Raw genomic sequence first — 12,390 nt, forward strand, 5'->3', positions numbered from 1 at the left:
GTCGCCCAATTCAGGCATGCTCAGTCAGCCCACCCAGTTCATTGTGAGGCATCATCGGGCCATGGTTCTCACAGTTCTCATTAGGGCCATTCATCACTTAGTGATCTACCAGCCCAGAGTTCATCCCATACTCCATCAGTTCAGGGCTATTCCATGTCAGGTCCTTCTACTGGTTATTCTGGTGCTAGGGGTTCTCTTCAGTCCCCGTTCCCCGCACCTGGGAGTTGTTATGAGTGCGAATATTTGAACATATGAGGAGGTAGTGTCCTCATCTTCTTGAGGGTCCATCTCAGCAGATGAGTCATCCCTCGACTTCAGCTCCAGTTACTTCACCACCCACCCAGGCAGCTAGGGGTAGGGGTCAATCAGCTAGGGGTCGGCCGATCAGGTGGCGGTCAAGCCCATTTCTAAGCCCTCCCAGCCAGACCAAACGCCATTGCTTCAGATGCGGTAATTACAGATATTGTCTCAGTTTTCCATAGGGATGCCTCTGTGTTATTTGATCCTGGTTCTACCTTTTCATATGTGTCACAATATTTTTCTCGTTATTTGGATACGCCCCATGAGTCTCTTGTTTCCTCTATTCGTGTATCTACTCTGGTGGGCAATACTATTATTGTGGACCGTGTCTATCGGTCATGTGTTGTGACTATTGGGGGTCTGGAGACCCGAGTGGACCTTTTGTTGTAGAGTATGGTGGACTTTGATGTTATATTAGGCATGTATTGGCTACCTCCGTGTTGGGCTATATTGGATTGTCATGCTAAGACGGTGACGTTGGCTATGCCGGGTGTGTCACGGATTAAGAGGCGAGGTTGGACTGATTTTGTCCCTAGTAGGGTAATCATTTTTGAAGGCCCAGCGGATGGTTGGGAAAGGTTTCCTTTTATACTTAGCATTTTGTAAGAGATTCCAGTGCTGAGGCGCCTAGTATTGATTCTGTTCCAGTGGTGAGGGACTTTCCTTATTTGTTTCCTGTAGACCTGTCGGGTATGCCCCTGGACAGGGATATTAATTTTGGTATTGATCTGGTGTCGGGCACTCAGCCCATTTCTATTCTACCATATAGTATGGCATTGGCGGAGTTGAAGGAGCTGAAGGAGCAGCTTTAGGAACTCCTTGATAAGGGATTTATTCAGCCTAGTGTGTCACCTTAGGGTGCGCCTGTTTTGTTTGTGAAGTAGAAGGATGGCACGATGAGGATGTGAATTGATTACAGGAAGTTGAACAAAGTTACAATCAAGAACAAGTATCATTTTCCTCGTATTGATGATTTATTTGACCAGCTTCAAAGAGCGAGGGTGTTCTCCAAGATTGATCTCCGGTCAAAGTACCACTAGTTGAAGATCAGGGACTCGGATATTCTTAAGATGACTTTCAAGACCCGATATGGTCATTATGAGTTGCTTGTGATATCTTTTGGGCTGACCAATGCCCCAGCAACGTTCATGCATTTGATGAAGAACATGTTTCGGCCTTATCTCGACTTGTTTGTCATTGTATTCATTGATGATAATATGGTTTACTTGCGTAGTTAGGAGGAGCACGCAGAGCATTTGAGAGTGGTATTACAGCAGTTGAGGGAGGAGAAGCTTTATGCAAAGTTCTCCAAGTGTGAGTTTTGGCTTAGTTCAGTGGCTTTCTTGGGGCACATGGTGTCCAGCGAGGGTATTCAGGTTGATCCGAAGAAGATAGAGGCAGTTCAGAGTTGGCCCAAACCGTCCTCAGCCACAGAGATTCACAACTTTCTTGGATTGGCGGGTTATTATCGTCGGCTCGTTTGGGGATTTTCATCTATTGCATCACCCTTGACCAAATTGACTCAAAAGGGTGTTTTATTCATGTGGTCGGATGAGTGTGAGGCGAGCTTTCAGAAGCTCAAGACTGCCTTGACCACAGCTCCAGTGTTAGTCTTGCCTTCAGCTTCAAGTTCATATACAATACATTGTGATGCTTCAAGAGTTGGAATTGGGTGTGTATTGATGCAGGAGGGTAGAGTGATTGCTTATGCTTCTCGTTAGTTGAAGACCCATGAGAAGAACTACCATGTTCATGATCTAGAGTTGGCTGGCATTGTTCACGCATTGAAGATATGGAGGCATTATATATATGGCGTGTCTTGTGAGGTGTTTACTGATCATCGTAGCATCCAACACTTGTTCAAGCAGAAGGATCTCAATTTGAGGCAGCAGAAATGGTTGGAGCTGCTAAAGGATTATGATATCACTATCTTGTATCATCTAGGAAAGACCAATGTCGTAGCCGACGCCTTGAGTAGGAAGGCGGTGAGTATGGGCAGTTTGGCATATATTCCTGTTGTGGAGAGACCTCTTGCAGTTGATGTTCAGGCCTTGGCTAATCGGTTCGTGAGGTTGGATATTTCGGAGCCCAGTAGGATCTTAGCTTGGGTGGTTTATCAGTCTTTCTTGTTTGATCGTATCAGAGAGCGCCAGTATGATGATCCTCATTTGCTTGTCCTTAAGGACAGAGTTCAGCATGACGATGGAAGAGATGTGACGATTGGTGATGATAGGGTATTGAGGATGCAGGGACGGACATGTGTGCCCAATATAGATGGGCTTCGGGAGTTGATTCTGGAAGAGGCCCATAGCTCGCGGTATTCCATCTATCCGGGTGTCGCGAATATGTATCAGGATTTGAGACAGCACTACTGGTGGAGGAGAATGAAGAAGGATATTGTGGAATTTGTAGCTCGGTGTCTCAATTGTCAGCAAGTAAAATATGAGCATCAGATACCGAGTGGCTTGCTTCAGTGGTTAAATATTCCCGAGTTGAAGTGGGAGCGGATCACCATGGATTTTGTAGTTGGACTCCCACAGACTTTGAAGAAGTACGATACTATTTGGGTGATTGTGGATCGGCTAACCAAGTTTGTGCACTTCATTCCTGTGTGTACTACCTATTGTTCATAGTGGTTGGCTGGAATTTATAATCGAAAGATTTTTCGCTTGCATGGGGTTCCAGTTTCCATCATTTCAGATAGAGGCACTCAGTTCACTTTGCAGTTTTGGAGAGCCGTGCAGAGAGAGTTGGGTACTCAGGTTGAGTTGAGCACAACTTTTCACCCTCAGACAGATGGGCAGCCCGAGCACACTATTCAGATATTGGAGGACATGTTGCGCATTTGTGTCATTGATTTGAGGGTTTCATAGGACCAGTTTCTATCGCTTGCAAAGTTTGCATATAACAACAGTTATCAGTCGAGTATTCAGATGGATCCATATGAGGCTTTATATGGGAGGTGGTGTAGATCTCTAGTTGGTTGGTTTGAGCCGGGCGAGGCTAGGCTTTTGGGTACAGACTTGGTGCAGGATGCTTTAGACAAGGTGAAAGTGATTTAGGAGCGGCTTCATACAGCGCAATCGAGACAAAAGAGTTATGTTGATAAGAAGGTTCGTGATGTATCTTACATGGTTGGGAGAAGGTTCTACGGAAGGTTTCACCCATGAAGGGTGTTATGAGATTTGGGAAGAACGGGAAAATTAAGTCCTCGGTCCATTGGGCCTTTTGAGGTGCTTCGGAGGATTAGGGAGGTGGCGTATGAGCTTGCCTTTCCACCTAGCTTGTTGAGTGTGCATCCGGTATTTAATGTTTCTATGCTTCGGAAGTATATTGGCGATCCCTCTCATGTTTTGGGTTTTAGCACAATTCAATTAGACAGTGATTTAACTTATGATGTTGAGCCAGTGACTATTTTGGGGCGTTAGGTTTGAAAGTTGATATCAAAGGATATAGCTTTAGTGAAAATGTAGTGGAGAGGTCGGCCCGTGGAGGAGGCTACCTGGGAGACCGATCCGAAGATGCGGAGCAGATATCCTCACATATTTGAGGCTTCAGGTATGTTTCTTGACTCATTCGGGGACGAACGTTTGTTTAAGAGGGGGATGATATAACGATCCAGCCGATCGTTTCAAGAGTTACCACCCCGTTTTTCCCATTTCTGCTTCTTTATGTCTTGTTCAGCTGTATTATGTGGTATTGGGTTGGTTGGTTCGGGTTCGTAGTGGTTTTGGAGAGGAATGAGACACTTAGTTTCTTTTGAGTAAGTTTAAGTTGGAAAAGTCAACCAGATGTTGACTTATATGTAGAAGGTATCGGACATGAATTCTGATGGTTGAGATAGCTTCATCAGGTGATTTGGGACTTAGGAGCATGATCGGAATGTATTTTGGAGGTCCGCGGTAGATTTAGGTTTGAATTGGCGAAATTGGAAATTTGGCATTTTTCGGTCGGCAGTGGAAATGTTGATATAAAGGTCAAAATGGAATTCCGGAAATTGGAGTAGATTTGCTATGTTATTTTTTATGTGTGTGCAAAATTTCAGGTCATTCGGAGGTGATTTGATAGGTTTCGGTGTCGTTTGTAGAATTTAAAAGTTTATAAGTTCTTAGGCTTGAATCCAAGGTTGATTTGATGTTGTTTTGAGTGTTCCGAAGGTTGGAACAAGTTTGAATGATGTTATGTGACTTGTTTGCATATTTGGTTGAGATCCCGAGGGCCTCAGGATGATTTTGGAAGGGTGTCGGAAAGTTTGGCTTTGCTATTGAGCAGCTTGAGCTGTTGTTCCTGTCATAACCGCACCTGCGGAGTGGGAACCGCAGGTGCGACGTCCATAGGAGAGAGGAAGCAGTCGTAGATGTGGCCATGAGCGAGAAGGCTAGAAGTCGCAGGTGCGGAAGATGGAACCCACCTGCGTGACTGCAGGTGCGGTTTAAGGGAAATAAGTGAATACCGCATATGCGATTGGTTAGACCATAGAAGTGGTACCGCAGGAGCGAGAAAAGGACCGCAGGAGCGGAATCCCTAGACAGAAAGTATAAAAAGCCATCTTCGCGATATTCAGCTCATTTTTCACCATTTTTGGACGGCTTTGAAGCTTTTTGAGAGAAATTGAAGAGGGATTCAAGGGGTAACACTTGGAGATTCAGGACGATTTGAGGTCGAGTCGAATGGCAAAGGCACCGCGGAGTAGATGTTCATCCGATTCGAGGTAAGTAATAATTGTAAATCTGGACCTGAGAGTATGAAACCCCGGATTTTCGTACTGTTTTGGTAAATGAGGTGATGCGCATGCTAGGTGACGGGCATGTGGGCGTGCACCCGTAGAGATTGTGACTCGGTCCGTCCCGTGACAACTGTAGAATGTTCTATTTTGATAAACTCTATGTGATATCTATGTGTTTTAGAAATGAACCTGTCAATTTGGGTTGAATGCCATGTTTGGGGCCTTGTGCCGAATTGTTTGGACCCACACATGTATTTTACCATTTTCCTCACATTGTTTTGATTCGAAAGAATATTCTCAGTCATGATTTTTACCTATTTACTATTGGTGTAGTTTTATTACTGTGTTTTAAATATTTGAAAGTTGTTTGGGCTGAGTTTCCCTAATTTTTCACTAAAATGTCTGAGTGGTTGTGAGATTGATGACTGAGAGGGGCCAAGGGCCGGTTGGTGAGGATTATATATATACTATGGATCGGGTTGCATGCCGCATCGATATTTATATGGATGGGGCTGCACGCCGCAGCGATATTTGTATGGGTCGGGCTGCACGCCGCAGCGATATGTTGGATCTGGATACACACCGCAGCGATATAGCGCTTGGGCTGTAGGAGCCCTTCTGGAGTCTGCACACCCCTAGTGAGCGCAGTCGACTATATATTATGGATCGGGCTGCACGCCGCAACAGTTATTATTTTGAGATATCTATTGAGCGGGAGTGCCGAGTATGAGTACTGGTTGACGAGAGTTGGTCATGAATGATTGAGAGGCCTGCCCGAGGGGCTATTCTTGTGAGTGATACCTTGCTCGAGGGGCTTGTTTATAAAATTATTATTTTCACTCTTCTTTTATACCGAGCCTCTATTGAAAAATGTTGAACAAATGCTTTAAAGGATTTTCATTGAAAGTGAAGTTTTTTACGAATTGTTTGGAACTTGAACTACGGATTTGACTTTGATATTTCCATTGAGATTTCATGATAGACTATGTATATGATTTAAATGCTTGTCACTACACTCAGAATTTATTTACTTTGGTTACTTACTGAGTTGGCGTACTCACGTTACTCTCTGCACCTTGAGTGCAGATTTAGGTGCCAGAGCATCAGAGTGAGAGCTTTCAGCAGCTTCTGAGTATTTCCGGAGATAGCAATGTAGTTGCACAGTGTTCGCAGCCCTGCCTTTCTCCTTCCTATCCTTAGTGTTATTTAATTCAGTCTTTTCTTCTTGTATTGAGTAGACAGTACTGGACAGTATCTTAGTGGCTCATGACTAGTGACACCATGATCGGGGTGTGGATGTATTTACGTACCTGTTTTATTCCGCGTATTTTGTTAAATTAAATGCAAGACTTGTGTTCATAACTGATTTAGAAATGAATTTACAAAAGAACCTTATGATATTTGAGTTGATTCGGCTTGTTTAGTACTGCGATAGGCGCCATCACGACCGGAGTGGTTTGGGGTCGTGACAATGATGGAGTACTATTATTTGAAAGGAATTGTTTACAAGATAATTAGAATGACACTTGGTGATCGATATTGTTATCCTTTTTTTTTTTACTCTTTGACAGAGATTGGCTAATAGAGGTTAGTATTCTAAAAGGTTTCCATTTTTGAACTAGTAAGGCTTTAGGTTTTACTTATATTAAATTCCAATCGAGCTGCGTTAGAATTACCCAAGATAGATTGATTCTATAGAGATGAATGAGGTTTCAAAAGCAAGAAATAATTCAAAAATATAAACTAAAGTTAAAAAGATATCAATATTAATTGGTGATACTGAGCTCCAAACCTACGTATAAAAGTGCTATGCGAGTTGGCCTTGAAGATCACTTATCCGCTTTGAAAGCCCCAAATACCGATATAAATTGCTCATGTCGATACTCATGATCAAAAAGTGTATGCGAGACTTCGAAAAGATATTTTCACTTTAATATGTCCCAACTCCTTAGATTATAATATTCTAAATCCACGATTTATTTCAAACAAGAGAAAAAAATATAATGAAGCGTTGTTTGACATGGACTTTATAACATGAACATGCGCGAAAAGGTGATGAAGACATTCCAACCACTAGGACCTTTTCATTTTCGAGCTTAGTTTTCTAGTAATATTACTATGCCATATTTACTAATTTGAGAAATCATGCACGACTTGATCATCGAAGAGAATTGGCCAACCTTTACAATTTGACCTTCCATCAGTAACGTAGACTTTTAAGCTAACGTTGCATAGGCAAGCCAAGAATATAATATGACTAATTATCAAGAATCAACATCATAAGCGTGGAAATTGACAATATCTCCATAATGTAAATATTGGCATGTTGGGAACTTATCAATTGGTTGAGAACTCTAGGAACTCCTCACTTGGATATAATAATAATAATAATTAAGCCGAATTTGTAAGATCGGATGTGACAACTGCTGTCACGAGGACACGGTTATTTGGTATTTGTGTTAGTGGAAGATAACATATATATATAACATATTGAATTAATTAAGGTGGGAGCAATTTGTTATAAAGAAAAGAAGAACTAATCCAAATAATCGTTCACCTAATCTCTTAAACTAAAAATAGCCGAAGAATATATAATATATATATATATAATTCATGTATGATATGTGCATAATTGCGTATATCAATGTATAATATAAATATAACGGCTAAAAAAATAACTAATGAATGCGGCTGCCTATTTTTTTTAAACATGTTTTTGTCATTTATGGCTTAACCCTTAATTTCTTTGTCTGGTTTTACGTGTAAAAGAATTTTAGAATCAAAGTTTCTTTTTTGCTTTATTTCTTGGAACTTTCGTCTAATTTCCTTTACTTTTCTTCCCACGCCTAAAAGTTCAGCACCTTAATTTGCCTATTTCGGCTTTAGAAGTCAACCTAAACTCTAATTATTGTACTTTGGAAGATTCACAATTTTCCAATACTATTATTTACGTACCTTTTGACCCACGAGGTCAAGATCAGGCACGGCGTTTGTTTAAATTTTCGAAAAATTCGTTTTGCTTCAAGAAGAAGAACTAGTACTGTCTTCACATTTTCTTTCACGTTCCAATATAATACCTATAAATCATAAGAAAGCTTTTTTGTGTTTCTCTAGCGTTAATTTATCAAGTGATTCTATTTATACCACGTATTATGTAACTTTTCTAATCATGTGTTTGAAGCTAAGTATACATGAAATAACAACAACAACAATAATAATAATAATAATACTAATAATAATAATACACATCCCCGGGTGAAAATAGAATGGGCTAGCAAATTTTTGGACTGATAATCGAAAAATATCCAGCATTTGCAAAGTCATCGAAAAATCGCCACCATTTTATGCGGAGATAAAATCTGGACAAAATACCCTAGCTGGAACACGGAAAGTTTCAGCATAATATGCTGGATTATGGAGCTCCTACGTATATACTTCCAGCATATTATGTTGGAACTCAGCACATTATGAAATTCGAACATATTATGCTGGTACTTTTTCGGATTTTTAAGGGTGTTTTTTTGTTTAAATTTTATCTTTACTTTACTTTTGAAGTGCATATATTTTTCAATTACCGGTTGTAAATCAAGTTATTTCTGAATTTTTTCCCCATTTCCTAGTTAGACAGAGTCGTAACCAGGATCTCAAGTTTATTGGGTTTTGAATTTGCTGCCGAAATCATAACTCATTTTAGTTACTGGGTTCGTAATTAAATATTTATACATAATTAATAAATTTTTTAATATAAATACAAGAGTACTCTGCTTGATTTGTACTCTTTTGGTATATGCATCAATCATCTTCATCCTCTCGTCTAAGGAGCAAAACTTGAACGAATAGAACTGATTTTCATAGTTCGGTTATTGTCGCACCACGCAACAATGCTAGTACTATTGAAAAGTTCGTCCATATAAATTAAATATTCCCACATAGCCTTTTTTCCAACTTCTTATTAATTTACCTTAACAGACATATATATAAGAGGAATTTTTTTTTAGATGATCAGTTGATTACTCGACTGTTAATTGTTTTATAGTACTAAAATTATTATTCCTTTGTTTCAAAAAGATTGACATTATTTCATTATTAAATTGTTCCAAAAAGATTGACATCTTTCAATATCTATATCTATATATTACTAGTATTAGCACCCGCGTTGATGCACGGACACTAATCATGTCAAATATTTATTTATTTGAATTATATGTCAATAGTCTTAGAATTTAAAACTTCTTGATAAATATAGATAATTATTGGATATAAATTAAGAAACACTATATGAAAAAGATTAACATTTCTCAAATTCCTAGTTATAATTCTATTTTCTTTTTTGGTACCATTCTCAGCGGTGTCATTGGATCCTGAAAATAGTCAGGAAGCAAAATAATAACTCATATCTATGGCAAAACAATCAAAGGTTGAGACTATGAAAGATTCTTTGGATACGGCTTGACTCTTGTATTACTACTTGAACTCTTATTTGGTGTGTTGATATCTTTCAAAAAATATTTCCACTTTAAAATTTCAGTTTCTAAAATTTATTTTTCAATAATAATTATGTTTATAATAATGGAAGTAAAAATATTATCCTTCATTCAAAAACTCAGTTTAGTCGGGTATCTAAAAATTTAAATAATTCTTTAGCTAGTGAATTTATTTTTTCCAGTATGACTCCATTTTGATATTTGACACTAAACATATTAAACATCTGAGTTATTTGAATTATATATAAATAACCTTAAATTTAAACCTTCTATATAATTATAGATAAACGTTAGATATTAATTAAGAAATACTACATGAAAAAAAAAACTAATATTTTTTCAAATCTCGTAGTGATTTTTTTTGCACCATTCTTATTAGAGTCATTGGAACCCAAAAATAGTCACGAAGCGAAATAATAACTCGTATTTATGGCAAAGCACAAAGGCTGACACAGTGTGAACGACTTTTTGGTTACGGCATGACTTTTTTACTATGACTTGAACTCTTCTTTGGTATGTTGTTATCTTTCAAAAAATATTTTATTTTGAAATTTTTATTTTATTTTGGTATGTTGTTATCTTTCAATAATGATTAGCTTTATAATGATGCAAGTGAAGATATCATCTTTAATTTAAAATCCACTTTAATAGACTATCTAAAAATTTAAATAATTTTTTAGCCGGCGAAACTTTATTTTAGTATGGCTCTATTTTGAGTTTATTGATATCTCTAGCCACAGATTTTAAATTTTGAATAACCTATATATACAAAAAAAAAAAATCTTTGAATCATTAAATGTTAAATTAGTTGATTGTTATTATATAACATTGCACATATTGTCTTAAAACTATCAAGTAGTTTTTTCTCGACACTATACATGGCTTAACATCAATGCAAACTACTCAAATTGCATCTAAATTCAGATTCAAATATCATATTAGTTTGTTAGTAATAGTAATTTTTTGAAAACGACACATAATGTAAATTAGAAAAAAATATATTGTAAGATATCCTTATCTTATAATCTATGTATTTGAGTTGAAAAAATATTTTAAATCGATGAGATCAGCTTCCAAATTTTTTATACTAAACAGAAATAAAGAGAAGAAGAAATTCGTTGTCATCACTATTTTCTGGTTCTTAGATTTTCCATATATTTTTTCTATATTTATTTTCTTTTATCTTATTTTTTATGTCTTTCTTTCTTTTCTTTTGTAACAAAAAATTAATTTATTTCGCTATAAAAGGATGATTTTTAATAGAAATTGTCTACATAAGAAATTTATTTATATTTTTAGTCTTTGGTTAAAATTATTTTATATTTTTCTTTTGACTTTATCTAATCAACCTAAAATGGCAAGTATAGTATGCATTGTGGTTAAGCCAAGTGGCAAGCTAAAATGAAGCAACTTGACAATTTTAGGACAACATTAATAATTAAAAATTATAAATGGAAACATAATTAATGAAAGTAGTTTAATAAATCTTATACATAATCCAAATAGATCTTAGACAAGTCCAATCTTTATATCTATATTTATATTTATATGTATATTTCTCTCTCTCTCTCTCTCTCTCTCTCTCTCTCTCTCTCTCTCTCTCTATATATATATATATATATATATATATATATATATATATATATATATATATATATATATATATATTCACTCATAGATTTTCTTCTATATTAGCTAGAAATATGGAGGTAAAAAATTAATTAAAAACTAGAATAAAAAAAATATAGAAAGACATAAATTGAGATAAGCTATGACTATTTGTACTTTGGAGCTATAAAATAAAACTACGATATTAAAAATTTATTGAGTTTAAAAATTAAATAAATTCAAACAGCAAATTAAGATCTTACATAAAGTATACAAATTATTTATAAAGTAAAAAAAATTAAATAATCAAGAAAAAATAGTTTAATAACAAGAATAACAAAGTCATATTAATATTGATAAATCATGGAAACGAATATTTTATACGTAAATATTACTGCAACATTTAGATATAATGTGTTCAAATAATTAAGAAAATATTTTTCTATGATTAATATTTGAATTGAGTGCAGTTAGTTTAAATTTGAAAGGATAACATATATTTTTAAAATGCGGTCCAAATTAGAAAATAGAATTATAAAAATTATTTGAATTTGAGATGAGAAAGTTTTTAAATTTTTATCAATATTATATTAGAATGAGTGTGGTAGAAATAGATATTAAATTCAAACAAGCTAATAAAAATTCACATGACAATGTAATAATATTAGTTATTGAATAATATAATATTAAAAATAAAGAAAAAATAGAGAAAAAATTAAAATTAAGATTTATTATCATAGAGAAAAGGGTAAAACTTATTTAAATTTGAGATGAGAATTTTTTTATATTATGATAAGAAAAGTCATAATATGGATAAGTCCACATAACTCAAGTCTAATAGATGAAATCAAAAACTAAAATATTGAATAATAAAAATAAATTAGAGATAATGTGAGGAAATTTGTAAATCATAAATTTAGAAAATAAAATAAATGTAAATATACAATACTTAAAAAATTAAAAAAATTCGAGAAATATTTTTAAAACAAAATAAATATTTATTTTATGATTACCAAAATTTATATATATTAATAAATAGAGAAAAAATAAAAATTCAGATTTTTTATCATAGAGAAAAGGGTAAAATTTATTTAAATTTGAGATGAGAAAGTTTTTTATATTATGATGAGAAAAGTCATAATATGGATAAGTCCACATAACTCAGGTCAAATAGATAAATTCAAAAACTAAAATATTGAATAATAAAAATAAATTATAGATAATGTGAGGAAATTTGTAAATCATAAGTTAAGAAAATAAAATAAATGTAAA

The sequence above is a fragment of the Nicotiana sylvestris genome, chromosome 4, assembly GCF_000393655.2.
Source record: "Nicotiana sylvestris chromosome 4, ASM39365v2, whole genome shotgun sequence".
In the NCBI taxonomy this organism is placed as follows: domain Eukaryota; kingdom Viridiplantae; phylum Streptophyta; class Magnoliopsida; order Solanales; family Solanaceae; genus Nicotiana; species Nicotiana sylvestris.